Here is a 17,971-nt window from a genome sequence, read left to right on the forward strand (position 1 = left end):
ATATTTGCGGAACTTCCATAGCCAGGGCACTAAGTGTAAACCTACGGTTGCACTTAATCTTCTCTTCAATTGTGTGAACTAGTTCATCATTAACCACAGACGGGCGTCCACTTCGTTCTTCATCGTTCACTTGATCATGTCCTTCATTGAACAGTCTGACCCATCATCTAACCGTTGAATCACTCATAGCATTTTGTCCGTAAACCTCGCAGATTTGTTGATGAACTTTCTTTGGTTTAACTTTCTTTGCATTTAGAAAATGAATCACAGATCTGATTTCACACGCAGCGGCATTTTCAATAACGGCTGACATTATAAAGAAGCACCACAAAGCACATGTCAGCAGCAGCGATCTGAATATGGCGTACATGTCTTCTCTTTGAGTAAGAGTAACTGCCGCGCATGCTCAGAACTTCGATCGTAGTGCTGCTGCGGGTAGAAATAGAAATGGAACTTACTTTGTGGATGACCCTCATAAATGCACAAACAAATGAAACTACAACAGTAATTGAAGAATTTGTGATTATTTGTGTAAATAATGGATGAACTAGCCACATTGAGGTCATACTAAAATCTCCTGGTTAACAATTTAAAAAGACACAACACGGAACTTTAAAACTCATACCACGGGGACAAGAAGACAGTGCCGCAAAGGCTGGAGTGCATCCAAATTGCGGAGAACCTTGCAGCATTTCAGTTTATCACCAAAATGCAAGAAAATTCATTATACACAGCAAGGAGAGTTCACTGTGGTTTAATTAACATACGAGACCCTATCATAGGATTTACAACACACTATTCTGGTCACAGACATCAGACGTACTCACGCAACAAAGTCTACACACGAGCATAGTCAGCTGGACTACCACTGTCAATATGGATCTGATGCCACTAGATTGTGGAGAGACGCACAACAATGAAGAGTAGTACACTGCTCTTTTTCCGTTTAGAGCTACAGCCCACTCTGTTTAAGGATCTGGACAAGGCTTCCAGTAGTGGTCGAATACACTACAGCATGTTGCAGGACGTTAACAGCTAGCCAATAGAAGTACTCCTCACAAATTTTCACCAATTTTTTTTTAAATTTAAAAAATGTAAATGGACACTAAGGCTTGATTACAACAAGCAAGTTCAAACATGTCAGATGTAGTAGTTAGTTCAGCTGAGATGACAAAACTTGAAAAGGATAGTAGGAAGCACGGAGAGCTAAATCAGATCGATCTTACGATTGAAGATGTGAACAACAACACATTTGTCGACTTCCGTAAAGTGCCTCACTGTCGCACAGCAAACAAAATAGAGTGATAGGACCACTCTTCACAATACATGTAAGAGACTAGAGACCAGATATTTATGTCATTACATATTATTTTTCTTCATACTTTCACACACAAAAATGTAAATTTTCACAAATTATGTTGCCAGCATTGATATATGAGGACTATCCACAAAGTAACAGACATTTTGGCCTACTGCAGCAGCGGGTTGGCATACAGCCATCATCTCGGTGCCATAACATTCTTACACCAAGTATACAGTAGTGGTAGTGTGTAGTCTGTCTCTGCTACTTTGCTTTCTGTGATGTGTCAAAACGTATGCAACTACAGAAAATCCTGCCACTTAGAGGTGCATTCTGTGATTAGATTTTTGTTGGCAAAAAACTGCAAACCAACAGAAATTTATCATGACCTAGGTGATATGTACAGAAAAGGAATAATGAGTTACAGCCAAGTGAGGCAATGGTGCACTGATTTTAAAAATGGTCGTACCAATATTCATGATGAGGAGCACAGTGGTAGGACTAGCCTTATGACCAACAAACTGGTGATGAAAATCAAAAACAAAATTTGTGAAAATCATTATTTCACCATTACAGAACTTTCAAAACATTTTCCCCACGTTTCACGGAGTTTGGTGTATGGAATTGTGGTGGAGAAGCTCGGTTACCAGAGATTTTGAGCTAGGTGGGCTCCCAAAACACCAAAAGAAGACCACAAAAACAGAGATTGACTGCATCACTGACCTTCCTCAAAGATTACGATAAAAATGATAACTAAGTCATAAATTGCATCGTAACTGGGGATGAGACTCGGGTGAAGCATGTCAGTTGTGAGACAAAAAGGTGGGTGACCTAATGGGGATACAAAAATTCTCAGAAGAAACAGAGGAAGTGTTTGCTAGCACTGTCAGCAAGCGTGATCACAGCTATTGTGTTTTGGGACTCTAAGGGAGTGATTCTCGTTGATTTGTTTGAACACAATAGAACAATTAACTCAGAGAGGTATTACCAAACACTGACAAAGTTAAGGCTGGCAATACAAAACAAATGTTGGGGAAAACCTACTTCAAAAGCTTTGCCTTTTATGACAACACGTCCAAACACAGGCAGCTCCTATGAGATTTTGGCTGGGAGATGTTCGATCATCCACCATACAGCCAAGATTTTGCACTGAGTGACTACCACCTCTTCCCAGCAATAAAGAGGTGCCTCGCTACATAATGCTTTGATATTGACGCCGAACTGCGTGCCGGTATAAATCAGTGGTTGCAATCGAGGGCTTTTATACGACAACAGTATTGAGAAACTATTGCCACGGTATGATATGTGCCTCAATTTTGAATGGCAATTATCAACAAAAATTTGGGTTTTTCATACAGTTATTGTCATTTGGGACATCAAGTGAAATTTGTGACTGGACTGAGATTTTTTGGTAAGGTGGATGCAGCATGTTATATTCGATGGGGAGTCACTGTCAGATGTAGACAAACTTCTGGTGTGCCCCAGGGAGGTGTGTTGGGACCCTTGCTGTTCATGTTGTATATTATAGGGTGTACACGCAGATTTAAAAAAAAAAAAAAACACACACGCGGATTTCCTGGTTAAAAATGCACTTTCTCCCAGGTGAAAACACACTTTTTCCCCGTTAGCTGACAGTATATTTTCTCTCGGAACTGTATAACTTATCAGTCCTTTTAACGGTTATGGTTTATACACAGGCGCAGAATTTCCCGGCACTTTGGAAAACGAAACTCAGGGAAAAAGGACATCATTTGGAAAGATCTTTGATGTGCAGCAACATGTACACTGCATATTTTCGTATTACGAAAGTATAAATTTGAATTCCAACACCGCGTGTTACTTTCCAAAGCATTGAAATCAAGAATGTGATGCTCTTTTGTAAGCGTCATAGCCCATGTTACGTGAACTCGCCAGCCGATGACTGGATATTCAGAGCTGAGGACACATGATGTAGTCAGCCAATAGCAACATCACTGTTAAGGGGACCAAACAGTGGTTCAGGTCGAAAAAAAATCTATTTTCGGTTTTCATCATATTTCAATATGATTAAGGTTTTATTAAAGTATTCTGAAAAGGATTTTGCCGAAAAAACTTTTTTTTTCAAACATTTAAAGAGCATTTTCCTACCACGTGTGTTTATGTGCCACGCCCACTTTTCTGCATGTATTTTAGATCTTTATATCCCCTACATTGCACGTTAAGGTCCCCCCCCCCCCTCCCGAGTGTGCGAGTGTGTTGGCTATCCTTGGAATGCAACAGTCGGTATTCTTTTGTTTCTGCTATTTGTAAACAACACGCTTTCAAACACGAGGTTAGTTTTGTTCAAGTGCGATTGCGAGTAGTTGTTATACTTACGTTTGCAGTGCTTGTTTACGTGTGTTTATTGGAGATGACAAAACGTAAAGGTATTTTCAAGAAACGTCAATTTAGAGAAAACAAGTTTACAAAGCTTTCTGTACAAGAGGTTATGTCACCTGGCAATGATGTTTCCAATTGTAATTCTTCAACAAGTATATCATCAAAGAAGCTCTCACCACTTCAAGAGTTACAATGAATTTACTGTAAGTGACAAGAGGTGCAGTGACATTGTTATAAATTTGAGAATATTATCAGATGTAATTTCTAAATTTGTACAATATAGACAGTGTGATGAGTCAAATTTGTGAGCGTGCCAGTGGGAGAAACGGCCTAGCAATTGCTTTGGATTTAATTTGCACTAAATGCTCAGCTGTGATTTCATTTATGAGTTCTTCAAAACCAGATGCAAGTGGCCCTTATGAATTCAATACTAGATTAGTTTATGCCTTACGATCCATTGGCAAGGGCATGGCTGCAGGGAGAACATTTTGTTCAGTGATGAACTTACATCAACCACCAAATAAATTTGAAAAACTGACTGCAATATTAGAGAAAGCTGTATGTGAGGTCAGTGAGGAAAGCATGAGAATGGCTGCTAGGGAAGCAGTGGAAGAAAATGATGGCTGTTCGGATATTGCAGTTGCACTTGATGGAAGTTGGCAGAAAAGAGGTCATAGGCCTACGTCTCTGAATGGAGTAGTGACTGTCACAAATAATGACACCGGTAAAGTGTTGGATGTGGAAATAATGTCGAAATATTGCTAATGTTGTAAAGTCAATGATCATATATACACAATTATCACAATGTACACCAAGAAGGAGTTGTGAGTGATAAACAGAAGTTGGTAAAGAACACAACTGTGTGGCTAATTTTAGAGGAACAAGTGGTGGTATGGAAGTTCATGGAGTACAACAAATATTTCATCACTCCGTAGAAACAAGAGGCGTACCGTACACCAAATATTTGGGCGATGGTGACAGTAAGGCATACAACAATGTCGTGAACTCTAAGCCATTTGGAGATGCCATTATTAACAAAATAGAATGTGTAGACCATGTTCAAAAATGTTTGGGAACAAGGCTGAGAAAACTAACTGTTGATATGAGAGGAAAAAAATTAGATGATGTAAAATTGTTGACCGGACAGGATCGGTTAACTAAAATTGAAATAGAAAACTTGCAGGTATACTATGTGCAGGAATTAGGAAAAATAAAGAAAATCTAGAGGCAATGAAGAGAGATGTTTGAGCCATACTCTTCCATAAGTTCTCTACTGATGACAAGCCTTCTCATGGATTGTGTCCATCAGGAGAAAATTGGTGATGCAAATAAAATAGCGCTCAGGCAACTGGAGAATCTTATTCTCACCAGCATTCTCTTCTTGCTGCTGTTATTACAGCAATAAAACCTATTTTCAGAGACTTGGCTCATCCTGACCTTCTAAGGAAAGGGCAGACACAGATCCCAAATGAATGTTTCAACAGCATAATTTGGAACCGCCTTCCTAAAACTGTATTTGTAGGCAAGCATACAATGAAACTAGGAGTTCATGATGCTGTTATTACATTCAATTGTGGTAATATTGGAAAGTATTGGGTACTGAAAAAGCTGGGAATTAATCCTGGTGAAAATATGATCACTGGGCTGCAACACTGCGATAAAATGAGGATAGTTGATGCAGACCGGTCTACATCAAATATGGCCAAGAAAGCAAGACAAACATCCAGGAAGGTGAAAAAGAAGCTGGAAGACCTGCTAGAGGCCAAAGAAGGGCCATCATATGCAGCAGGACAGTTTTAATTAACTGTAAGTAACAATTTTCAAAAATTTTTTCTTTAAAGTCAATTTCCACGCAAACTAAAATTTTCAGTACATATGCCCCATTATATCAGAAACTAACATAGATAAATGAATGAAATTTTCAGAGACTCTGCATAACATAAAAAGCCACCTCTACCTCTGGTACTACATTCATTAATATTCCCCCATTACGAAGTTCACAAAAAATAATTTGTGCAGAAATACTTTTTGTTAATAAATTTAAAAAAGTATTTCTGAAAAACTATAAAATGGATAAAGTAGATTTTAGTACAGTTGACTCTATTAGCATCATGTAACATACAGTAAAAATATTAAGGTCCTGCATCAAATAGTTTTTTTCCAGAAATGGGTCAAATACCTGTCTGAATTAACATGGGTTAGACAGGCACAGTGTGGTCCCCTTAAATAGCACGAATACACAAACAGGAAAAGTTAATTGTTTAAATTAATATACATAGTGTTGCTACAAGAAAATCAAAGCTTTCTCATATAATATTGGTCTCTAAGGTTAATACGCTGCAAGAAAAGCTAAGTTTTCACACATAATGTTGGTCTTTTATGCGCATATTACGCTTTAAGATATATCTCACAAATGTGCCAGTAAAACTTTTAATAACGACATAAATGTCCGATTTCCTGGGCTCAAAATTTTTCTAAATGGGTCGACATCAAAGAGTTGATTTTTAAATGAGAGTCAAACACTCTGTGATTTAAGAAATTCGTCGTACATTCTCGCACATAGTTCAACTTGCATAAAAGGAAATTTACTTTAAAAGTAACACTTTTCAAACTACCATTCGCAATATTTTCGCGCCACCTGTTAGAAATAGATTCATTTCAGCAGTTGCCAGAGAACACCAGATAACAGGCTCCATCGCGCTAGCACAGCTACGATGACGTAGGAGGCCCGTATGTTTGTATCTTACATTATGTCATAAAAGAAACAAGACATCAGAGGATACTCCAAGAGCATCGGAATTTTGTGACCCCTACTAAAATGTGCACATCTGGTCACCCCTTTCAATTAACCTTGCCAAATCTGTTTAACCACGCCGACCCTGCGATAACTGTGGGACTAAGGCACAAGTGGTGGAAGAAGAAGAAGAAGAAGAAGAAAATGTGCATATTTAAAGTGCACAATTGTACGTCCAGATTACCAATGAAGTAGGCCTCGACCGCCTCGACCTGATATTAAGCTTTTCAATGTGGTTTTCGGGATGTAAATTTTCTTGGACTACCAGTAATGTGTTATTTCAGGTTTGGTTCTTTATTATGGCATAATGCCACACGAGGTAGAAGATGAAAATGTGCACTTGAACTCCAACGAACAGTTAAAATTAATTAGCCCATAGTGTAGAATTAAACACTTTGTTTCAAATATACTGACTGCCTCAGCGGAAAAGATTAATGAAAGAAAATTTCTTTAGCAAAACGACAAAAATAACTTCATTATTCTGCAAAGCAGTTAATGCTTGATTGTCAGAAAGGTGGAAATAAAATAAAATCTGAAACTAATAACATATTTTAACCTTCCATAGTTATGTGAATGTATTTCAATTCATTTGATAGTTCCCGACCACAGAAATCTGTTTCGTTTTCATTTGACGTGAGAGCAGTAAACGAAGAGGAAACAGCAAAATCCCTAACGTGAACATGTGCAAACTACCCACTTCCCCACTATAACTCAGACTGCTCTGTGCATCAGCCTCGTATCTATGATATTTCCGAACCAGGGCAATACTAGATAGTGCCCCTACCCCCGGGAAATTTGCCAAAGTGCAGTGCCAGGCCTCTTCACACAGATTTTTAAAAAAACTACTTCAGAAAATTTGCACTCTTTATTCCCTATTAGCTAACGGCTTGCTGCTTTGTGTGACATAAAATTAAATATAGGACACATAAAACCAGAAAATACAAGAGACAAGCAAGACAATACACATTTCTTCAAACCTTAGCTCCTAGCATTTTTCTCTCTCTAATCTTGCTACAGCTTTACATGGTGTGCCTTCCTTTCTGCCAAAGTATCTATTACCTTATCAAAGTTCGTCAAACGTTTTGCTACATGAAAAATCCAAATGTCGTTGTCTAATACTAAAAAAGCTGTTAATACAAATAGGATCCAAGACTGGTGTGGTTTTTCAATCTGATTACGTCTATTTTCTCACAGTCTGCTAGATAAAACAAAACAGGCCTTTCTAAAACTGCAGCAATTGTAACACACACCAAATAAACGAGACTGCTTTGGCAAAAATGGGCATTTTCAAAACACCAGAGAATATAATTCACAAAGTACCAATATCAAATGCCTATTAGGCCTACTACAAGCAAAAAGCTTTATGTTAGGAAATAGTGTCACATTTCATTCATATGCTCCAATTTCTCAAGCATGAGATTGAAAAGTAGTAGTACGAAATTTTTATACGAATTTAGAATCGTCATATTCTTCCACAATTTGTGCGATATCCCTGTTCCTTCTCCTTTCTTGTTCTAACAAGCAGTCTTGTCATCATTAATTCAGTAACTACTCCTGCCAATGTCAAAGCTTATTCACCGGTTAATTTCACTAACTCTGCCAAAATCACCATTTTAGTTATCCTGCGATTATTCTCCGGTTAGGCGTTGTTACTATCAGTTTAATCAGTTTAATAAGTCACAGCTGCAAAATACTAACGCGAATTCTTTACAGACGAATGGAAAAACTGGTAGAAGCGGACCTTGGGGAAGATCAGTTTGGATTCCGTAGAAATGTTGGAACAAGTGAGGCAATACTGACCTTACGACTTATCTTAGAAGAAAGATTAAGAAAAGGCAAACCTACGTTTCTAGCATTTGTAGACTTAGAGAAAGCTTTTGACAACGTTAACTGGAATACTCTCTTTCAAATTCTGAAGGTGGCAGGGGTAAAATACAGGGATCGAAAGGCTATTTACAATTTGTACAGAAACCAGATGGCAGTTATAAGAGTCGAGGGGCATGAAAGGGAAGCAGTGGTTGGGAAGGGAGTGAGACAGGGTTGTAGCCTCTCCCCGATGTTATTCAATCTGTGAGACAGGGCTGTAGCCTCTCCCCGATGTTATTCAATCTGTATATTGAGCAAGCAGTAAAGGAAACAAAAGAAAAATTCAGAGTAGGTATTAAAATTCATGGAGAAGAAGTAAAAACTTTGAGGTTCGCCGATGACATTGTAATTCTGTCAGAGACAGCAAAGGACTTGGAAGAGCAGTTGAATGGAATGGACAGTGTCTTGAAAGGGGGATATAAGATGAACATCAACAAAAGCAAAACGAGGATAATGGAATGTAGTCAAATTAAATCGGGTGATGCTGAGGGGATTAAACTAGGAAATGAGACACTTAAAGTAGTAAAGGAGTTTTGCTATTTAGGGAGTAAAATAACTAATGATGGTCGAAGTAGAGAGGATATAAAATGTAGACTGGCAATGGCAAGGAAAGCGTTTCTCAAGAAGAGAAATTTGTTAACATCAAGTATAGATTTAAGTGTCGGGAAGTCATTTCTGAAAGTATTTGTATGGAGTGTAGCCATGTATGGAAGTGAAACATGGACGATAACTAGTTTGGACAAGAAGAGAATAGAAGCTTTCGAAATGTGGTGCTACAGAAGAATGCTGAAGATAAGATGGGTAGATCACGTAACTAACGAGGCGGTATTGAATAGGATTGGGGAGAAGAGAAGTTTGTGGCACAACTTGACAAGAAGAAGGGATCGGTTGGTAGGACATGTTTTGAGGCATCAAGGGATCACAAATTTAGCATTGGAGGGCAGCGTGGAGGGTAAAAATCGTAGAGGGAGACCAAGAGATGAATACACTACGCAGATTCAGAAGGATGTTGGTTGCAGTAGGTACTGGGAGATGAAGAAGCTTGCATAGGATAGAGTAGCATGGAGAGCTGCGTCAAACCAGTCTCAGGACTGAAGACCACAACAACAACAACAACATGGTCATACAACGTGTTTTCCGCGCTACTTCCAGAATATAACTTAAAGCAGCTGCTAGCCGGGGACTGTACAACTGGCCCTTACTAGTATAGCGATCTGATCAAAAATTTTCTGTCAAAATTTCATTTTCTTGGATACACCGAGAAGATAATACATAATCTTTCTTCCCTGTTATTCCTGTTACTCGTTTATTTCCACTCTGGTATTCTCAATCTATGGATTACGCTAGTAATTATAACAACGCTCATCATTCGCAAACCCAATCATCCACATAATCAGACAGCAGTTGGCATTCATCCATTCGGCTTTACTCCGCTCAGCTAGTATAGCCCCTTTTGATTGCAGGAAATTTTATTTCTAGATGCAATGAGGATTCCCCTGACAGAGACATCACGTACACTATGCACGCATCCACAAATCAACTTACGATTCATTCAGAAATCAAATAAGAATGTGTTCAAAAATGTTAAAAAACCGACAGGGATACGTTTCAAAGTCATATGATAATCGATAGACCAACATGCGCTGTATGCTAGGCGCTTTGTGAAACAAGGTTTTTTCCCCTCAAGAATATGAATTTGCCCCCACCCCACCCCCTCCTAGATCCCGGCCTGCTGCGCATGCATGAATCTGGCAGCTTGGGCGTGCCAGTAAAATTTTTCCCAGTAGCATCTCGCTGCTGGCAGCAACTGCTTACAAAAACAGCCACATTTCTGTAGCCAGAATCGGGAGAAGGTACTAATCAACTGCGCAGTCACACGATCCCGCTCGTAACTGCTGAAACAAATATGATGTAAACAGTTGTGATGTCACACTCATCGGAGGCAATTTGTTGTTACAAAGCATTGCATAGTCTTCCTAAAGCCTTTTGACACATTTTGCTGTTGGCAGATGCTTGTGTGAGCACTGTGTTACATTTCCTTTGCAATTTAAGTTTTATTTTTGTTTTTTCTCTTGATCATTATTTATTGCTGCAGTATTATTCTGCAGTAGTGGGATACAGTAATACCCTTAGTTAGAGTATTGGTTCTTACCAGTCAAAATTACAAAAATTTAGCTGAAAACAAAAACAAAAATTCCCGTAATTCTAAAAAATTCCTGGGTTTTTCCCGGTTTTCTCCCGGATTAAAAATTCCCAGATCTCCTGGTTGTCCTGGGTCGTATAAACCCTGTAGTAATGACCTTGTAGACAGTATTTAATGTAGCTTCAGACTTTCTGCAGATGATGCATATATCTATAATGAAGAGGTGGCTGAAAGAAGCTGTATAAATATTCAGTCAGATCTTGATAAAGTTTCAAAGTGGTGCAAAGATTGGTAACTTGCTTGAAATGTTCAGAAACGCAAAACTGTGCACTTCATAAGATGAAAAAACACAGTATCCTATGACTAGAATATCAATGAGTCACTGTTGGAATCAGCCAACTCGTACAAGTGCATGGATGTAACATTTTGCAGGGATATGAAATGGAATGATCACATAGGCTCAGTTGTTGGTTAAGTAGGTGGCAGACTGGTTTATTGGCAGAATACTAGGGATGTGCTATCATTCTACAAAGGTGATGCTAACAAATCACTCTTTCAACCTATTCTAGAATATTGCTCCAGTGTGTGGGACCTATATCAAACAAGACAGGGGATACTGAACGTTTGCAAAGAAGGGCAACACAAACGGTCATAACATTCTTTGACTCGTGGGAGAGAATTACAGAAATACTGAAGAAACTAAAGTGGCTGATTCGTGAAGACAGAAGTAAAATACCTTGAGAAAGTCTACTAACAGTTTCAAGAATCAGTTTTAAATGATGATTAAGAAAATCCTACAACCCCCTGTTATTGCTCACACAGGTATCATGAGGACAATATCAGATTAATTACAGGATGCACAGAGGCATTCAAACAGTCATTCTTCCCGTGCTCCATATGTGAATAGAACAAGAAGAAACCCTAATAACTGGTATAACTGGAAGTATCCTCTGTCAAGCACTTCATGGTGGTTTGCAGAGTATAGTTGTAGATGTGGATGTCAACTGTCTATTTTTTTTTATTTTTTGTTTTGTTTCAAAAGTCTGTTACTTTCTGGATAGCCCTCATATTTTATTTTACCGTTACATACTTTTTCGTACTTAACTATAATTATATATTTTTACATAGTTTCACTTTACACTACATAAAACTACATATTATTGCCTTTTACCCTCTTCAAGTTGCCTATCACTCTCAGTAGGCTGCAACCTTAGAAAAATGTCCAAACCCAGCCTACCATAAAAGATGAAGATAGAAAATAAATTATTTCTAAAATACCCTTTTTAGTGCAATAAAACATGTTTAATTGTATTTGGAGTTGGATTGTGAAGGAGATGCTTCTGCAAGACTCAACTTTCAGTCCTCAAAAGCAAAACCGATGCACTAACATAACTATGTATAGCATTATAGTAACCACTGATGGGTTATTAAAGGGGTTTGTGTGCTGTTGAGACTGGCAGAGGCGCAAACAAAAGACTACCGGTTCCAAGTTTTTTGACTGCGAACAACTTTTGCCAATTCAGAACTAGGGAACGTGTGTACTATGAAAAGTTTGCCAAACAGCACTTATTTAGAGTACACAGGTTTTTCTGTTCCATCAAAATTAAGACTCAGCTTATGGTGGGCAAAGATTTTACTACTTATGGACAGATTGTTTATGTCAAGCATGCAATAAACAGACTGGTTACTGTATTTAGTGCCAAATTCAGCAACATGCACGTGCGCACGCACGCACACACGCGCGCGCGCGCGCACACACACACACACACACACACACACACACACACACACACACACACACACACACAAAGCAAAGCCGTGCACTTGTGTAAAAAGCAGACCACCAAATTTTTCTGTATGTGCTTTGCTACAGTTACTGTGAAAATTCCATGGAACAAACTTCAATTGTCTGAATATTGTGTGGTACTACAGAAGGTATGCAGGCAACATATTCCTGGTGAGCTGACTTTAAAGAAAAAGTAATTAGATTTATGTTATCAAAAGACTCCAAAAAGGGTGTGCAGCTATATAAATAACTACCTCATACGGATAGCTGTTGATGAAACAATGGATGCATTGTGGACGTTTCACTGATTATCTCATTGTTGGGAAACACCTAGGGTGTTTACTGATCTCACTGTTTTGCCTTCAGTGCTGTGTGGAGGGAAGGCCTAATCTATAAACTTCTTTAACATACACTATGCAGAATGATAATGTGATTTGTTAACAGCTTTGCTACGTGATTAGAAATTGCCGGTAATTATTGGAAACAAACAAGATAAGTGGAAAGAGAAAGCTCAACAATGGATTGCCCCAACGATCAGTTCTCTCACTACATGTGTTCAATGGGTACCTGTCTAACCTCCCTGACGTAACAACCAGAAAATTCTGCTATGCCAATGACCTGACTCTTGTCATACTACAGAAGGAACTGAAGCAGACAGAAGGGATACTGACCAGTGAATTGTTTATGCGGGAGACTTGTATCAAAATCTGGAGGCTACATCTCAGTAAGAGCAAAACAGAAGTATCTTACTTCCATTTGAACAGTCATCTGGCAATTATGAACGTAAGTTCCAGAAGCAACGTTCATCATCATAATTAGAAACCATAGTATCTGTTCATCTTGGACCAAGCGAAAAATGTAAGTTAACGCAGATGAGTAGGTACAATACTCTGTAATGTTCAACAACATTACTAGTGGTGTGTTAGGAATAACATGACAAAGCGATATGAAACGGAAAGAGTATGTAAGGCTCGTAGTAGTGAATGTGAATGATCAACTTGGATTTATTGGGAGAATTCTAGAAAAAGTGTGATTCATCTGTAAAGGTGACCACATATAGGACACTAGTGCAACCCATTCTTGAATACTGCTGAAGTATTTGAGATCCACAACAGCTTATTTTAAAGGAAGACACTGAAGTAATAATTTAGAGCAATGCTGCTATTTTTGTTACCAGTAGGAACAATAAGCATGTAAGTACTACAGAGGTGCTTTATGAACTCAAATGGAAATCCTTGAGGCGGAGGTGATGTTCTTTTGTGAAACACTTTTGCAAGTCATTTTTCTCTTGCTCCATTTGTGAGTGAAACAACAAGGGGATGACTAGTAGAAAACAAGGTACGCCCCACCATACACCATATGGTGGCTTGTGGAATATTTATGTAGATTCACACACTGTCCTTCACACAGCAGCTTCTGAATCTAGCTCAGAAACTAAAGAGTTGTGACAACATCCTCATGAGTATGAGGAGGGAATTACCTGAGGATCCCGTGTTCTTTAGCCTTGGGTTTGTTGTACTCAGGTGCCAAGTATTGTACATCTGTCTGGATGAAAAGCCATCATTCAAAGCTTGCTGACACCATACTGAATTCTACCATGTGCATAAAATTTGTTACTATCAGATCTACCCAAGTTCATTGGCTTCTGCTGTTAACAGACATTATGCCAGTTCATTCAGGCAGATCTACTGTTCTTACGAGGAACTTAACAAGATCTCCAGTAATTATAATCTACCCACACAAATGAACCTGCTACTTTTAAATCTTCAAAGGCTACAGTCACAAAATCCTACTCAGCATGACATTTCTCACATGATAGCCAGAATGGAAACGTCAATGTAAGTAGAAACAGATCACCTGCATATCATCATCTCAAGGTGATGGGTTCCCAACTAGCTCTCACACGCCACACAGGGCCTAGACTGCCCTGAATCAAAACTGAATGGGCTGTGGCAGAAAAGATGTACATCCCAAATGAAACAAGCTGCATAATCCAAATTGGGACTGTGGAGCTCCATGCCAGGCTACACAGTAAACTGTCATTTACTACCAGATTCGAGCACATCACAGTCTTGAAGAAGATTTCCTGCTAGCAACACCACACATTATGCATGGACTGAAGAACTTGATATTCAGTTATGACACACATCTAAACTTATCAGTTCACTATTTCTCATTTCTATATATGAGTCTATAAGCATAAACTGTTGACAATTGTGTTTACTAGACACACAAAAAACAATGTTGGCAAACTCAATGGAGAAGATGCCTCAAAGCAATTACTGATTTCCTTCAAAGTGTCAGAACACACAAATCAGCCAACAAAAGCTTGGTTTGGAATGGAAGTCTTTAAAGTGCTGGACCGGAAGTAATTCAAGAAGACTAAGTTCTTGTTATGTATTCCAACTGCTCAGATCTACATGCTGAAGAATGCAACTGTCCTAAACATAGTCTATTCGTATTTAAAATACGCTTCACATGCCTGGCCCATGCACAGCAACATACTGCCGAATAAGTGCGTGGCAGCTGACTGGAAGTAAATAAAATAATTACAAAGATAGTGGTTCCCAAAACCCCACATTGTGTGCTGCTCTACAGAGAACTTCTACCGAATATAGTGTTGGCACCTGAACATGCCCTAATGAGGTTAGGGTACATGGACTGAAGCTGTTGATTTCTATAATGAAAGTTCACAAGCTATGAAATTTATGACTGATTCATTCCTAAGAGAATCCTCAGTTTCACTACAAGATGCACAAAATGCATTCACTGAACCTAAAATCAAAAATGCTCCTGTGTACATCCACAGCAACTTAGGCTTCCTTGGCAGCAGCATTGAAGAATCAGAAACTATGTACTGTGTTGTCTTTGCAGAAACAGTAAGAAATTCGGGCTACTTAATTCAACTACTATCTGCAATATCCTCAATAGGCGAGGAAAAGACACGTCAGCAGACATCTCTCCTGGAATATTTCATGTCCTAAAATTAACACCACTAACATCTTTTTAGGGCTCTAGAGGCGAAGTGAAGCCAGCTTCCCTTAAGAGAGAGAACCCTGACAGAAAATCATGCAGGTCGCGAAACCTAGAAGTGGCACCCCCATCACATGACAACTTGCACAGCACTTGTAACGCAGCTAGGTGATTATAAAATTACCGGCAAACTCACAAAAATCCTTGGATACAGAACTGGATCAACTGGTGAGAACCAGAAAATCTCAAAAGGACAAACAATTTGGCATTATGGATTATGTCTCTTTGGCAACAAGGAATGTTAGAGGATTGACCAACAAAGAGAGTGAGTTAAATCAAGTACTCAAAGAAAGGAAAGTAGACACTGCAATAATAACACAAATTAAGAAAAAACTAAAAGGAACGAAAGATTCGACAGGTTACTGGATGGTTTACAGTGGTGTCCCACGAAGAAAATAAGCTAATGCTTAAGTAGAAATATTAGTCAATGATAAATGGAGAGGAACGATTCATGAATACAGCTTCAGAAATGAAAGAAAAATGATAGATTTCAAATTCGAAGAGGTCATCTAACATTTAAAGTTGTCTACTGCCGAGAGGAGGGAAGGAAGGATAATATTGATACTTTTTACAATGATCTTCAGAAAGAAGTGAACAAAATCAACAAGATGGACCATGTTGTCATCACTGGCGGTTTTAAAGCGATAGTTGGAAATCTATCTATACCAGGAATAGTAGGACTATTTGGAGGAAAGACCCTCAATAATAACAGACATGAACTACGCCAGTTTGCCTCCTTCAACAATTTTAAAATTATTAACACATATTACAGAAAGAAAGACATACACAAGTTTACATGCAGTGCACATGGATTAAGGTCTGTGATTAATTACATATTAATTAATGATAAAATGAAGAATCACATGCAAGATGTGTTTACAGAGGAAGTGACATAGGCAGTGACCCTTCCTTTTAGGCAGTAAGATAACATTACTATCAAGACGGAAGAAGGCAAAGAAACTCCAAAAGAAGCCACAACAGGAGTTGTTCAAAGTATATCTCCTGTTGGAATACAGTATTTGAAAACTTTATCAATACAGACTCCAAGAAAAGCTTGATTCACTATAAGTCAATGAAGACATCGATACAGAATGGAATAATATCAAAACCTGCATCATTGAAGCAGTCTCAGAAGCACTTGGTAAAAGGAATGAAACGGATGGGAAAAAACCAACTCAGAATTTGCAACACAGCAATTAAAGAAGCCATTAAAGAAAAACAAATGGCTTATTTGAAGTTTATACAGACAAAAACATCAGAAAGCTGGGAAACACACAAAATAAAAAGGAATGCTGCAAAACAAATAGTGCGCAAAGCACACCGAGAGTCCTGAGACTCATTCATAAGGGTCCTAGAACACGAAGTACATGGTAGACAGCAATGTGCATACAAGGTCATGAAAGTCCTCAACAAGGAAGAAAAAGGACACTGAATATTATACCCAATGAACAATGGATTAATCATTATACCGATCTGTGGAGTATACAGAGGACAGAAGATGACAGTGAAGAAAGCATGTACAATGAAACAGTAGATCCAATTGCTATGGACGAACTACAAAAGGCTTTGAAAGGCATGAAGAACAGAAAAGCTACTTGAATAGATGGAATAAATGCAGAGCTAATTAAATATGGAGGGTTACCACTAGATAAAAGACTTTCACAATTAAATGAATGTTGGTCGAACTGCAAGGTCACAGTTGCTTGGTATACAGCAGAAGTAATCTCTCTTTTCAAAAAAGGGAAATGTAATGACTGTAAAAACTTTCACAGCATACATCTTCTAAACACTGGATTCAAATTATAATTAAAAATCATCAATAACTGCATGAAGAATATTACAGAAACTTATTTCTGAAGAACAAAATGGATTCAGATCAGGTAGTTCATGCACAGACAATGTGTTTGTAATTTAAAGCATCATAGAAAAACACAAGAGAATTTAATAAAGAAACCCATATGGGCTTTATCGAGCTTGAGAAGGCCTTTGACTTGTGAGACACGATAGCCTATGGAAGATTATGCCTTGAGTATGGATATCTTTATCGCCTAATAGAGGTAGTGAAAAGTTTTTACAAAACTACATGCACTGTAATAAACACAGGTAGGAATCAATTCGAAGAAATAATCATTAGACAATCTCTACAGTGACTTCATTCTTCGCAAATGGAAAATGTAAAGTAAACAAAGGAAGTGAGATAACTAATTAGGAATACCTGAATATACTTTTGTTTGCTGATAACATCATTATTATTTTAAAAAATAAAGGAGACCTCTAAAGATCAGTATATCAGCTGAACAAAATTTGCAAGAAGTACAACTTTAAAATTTCTAGTAACAAAACAAAAATATGGCATTCCGAGGAAAATATCCAGTCAGATCAAAAACTGTTTTGGATAATTTAGTTTTAGAACAAGTGGATAATAAGGTAGTATAGCAGGTTATGGTGTAATTCAGAAGTTTATTTCCGTTGAGATTGATGTTTTATGTTAAATATTTAACAAAATATTTTTGGCTCTGTAACTGACCTAAAGTTAAAATCTATGAGGGACTACACACAGCGAGGCCATGGCTCAAATAGAGCTCATATGAATGTAGCATGCAACGATCACGAAGATACAAAAAGACTCACACAAGATTAGCAATGAAGCTGCTTCAAACTGATTAAAACAACATCACCATTGACATTTCA

General features: G+C 38.2%; 1 protein-coding gene across 11 annotated transcripts in view; it reads right to left on the reverse strand.

Annotated features, from left to right (window-relative positions):
* LOC126253415 (broad-complex core protein-like) overlaps positions 1 to 17,971 on the reverse strand; it is a 227,998-nt gene that overhangs the window by 167,243 nt on the left and 42,784 nt on the right. The gene's annotated exons all lie outside the window — the stretch shown is intronic.

This window comes from Schistocerca nitens, chromosome 4 (genome assembly GCF_023898315.1).
Source record: "Schistocerca nitens isolate TAMUIC-IGC-003100 chromosome 4, iqSchNite1.1, whole genome shotgun sequence".
NCBI classification, from domain to species: domain Eukaryota; kingdom Metazoa; phylum Arthropoda; class Insecta; order Orthoptera; family Acrididae; genus Schistocerca; species Schistocerca nitens.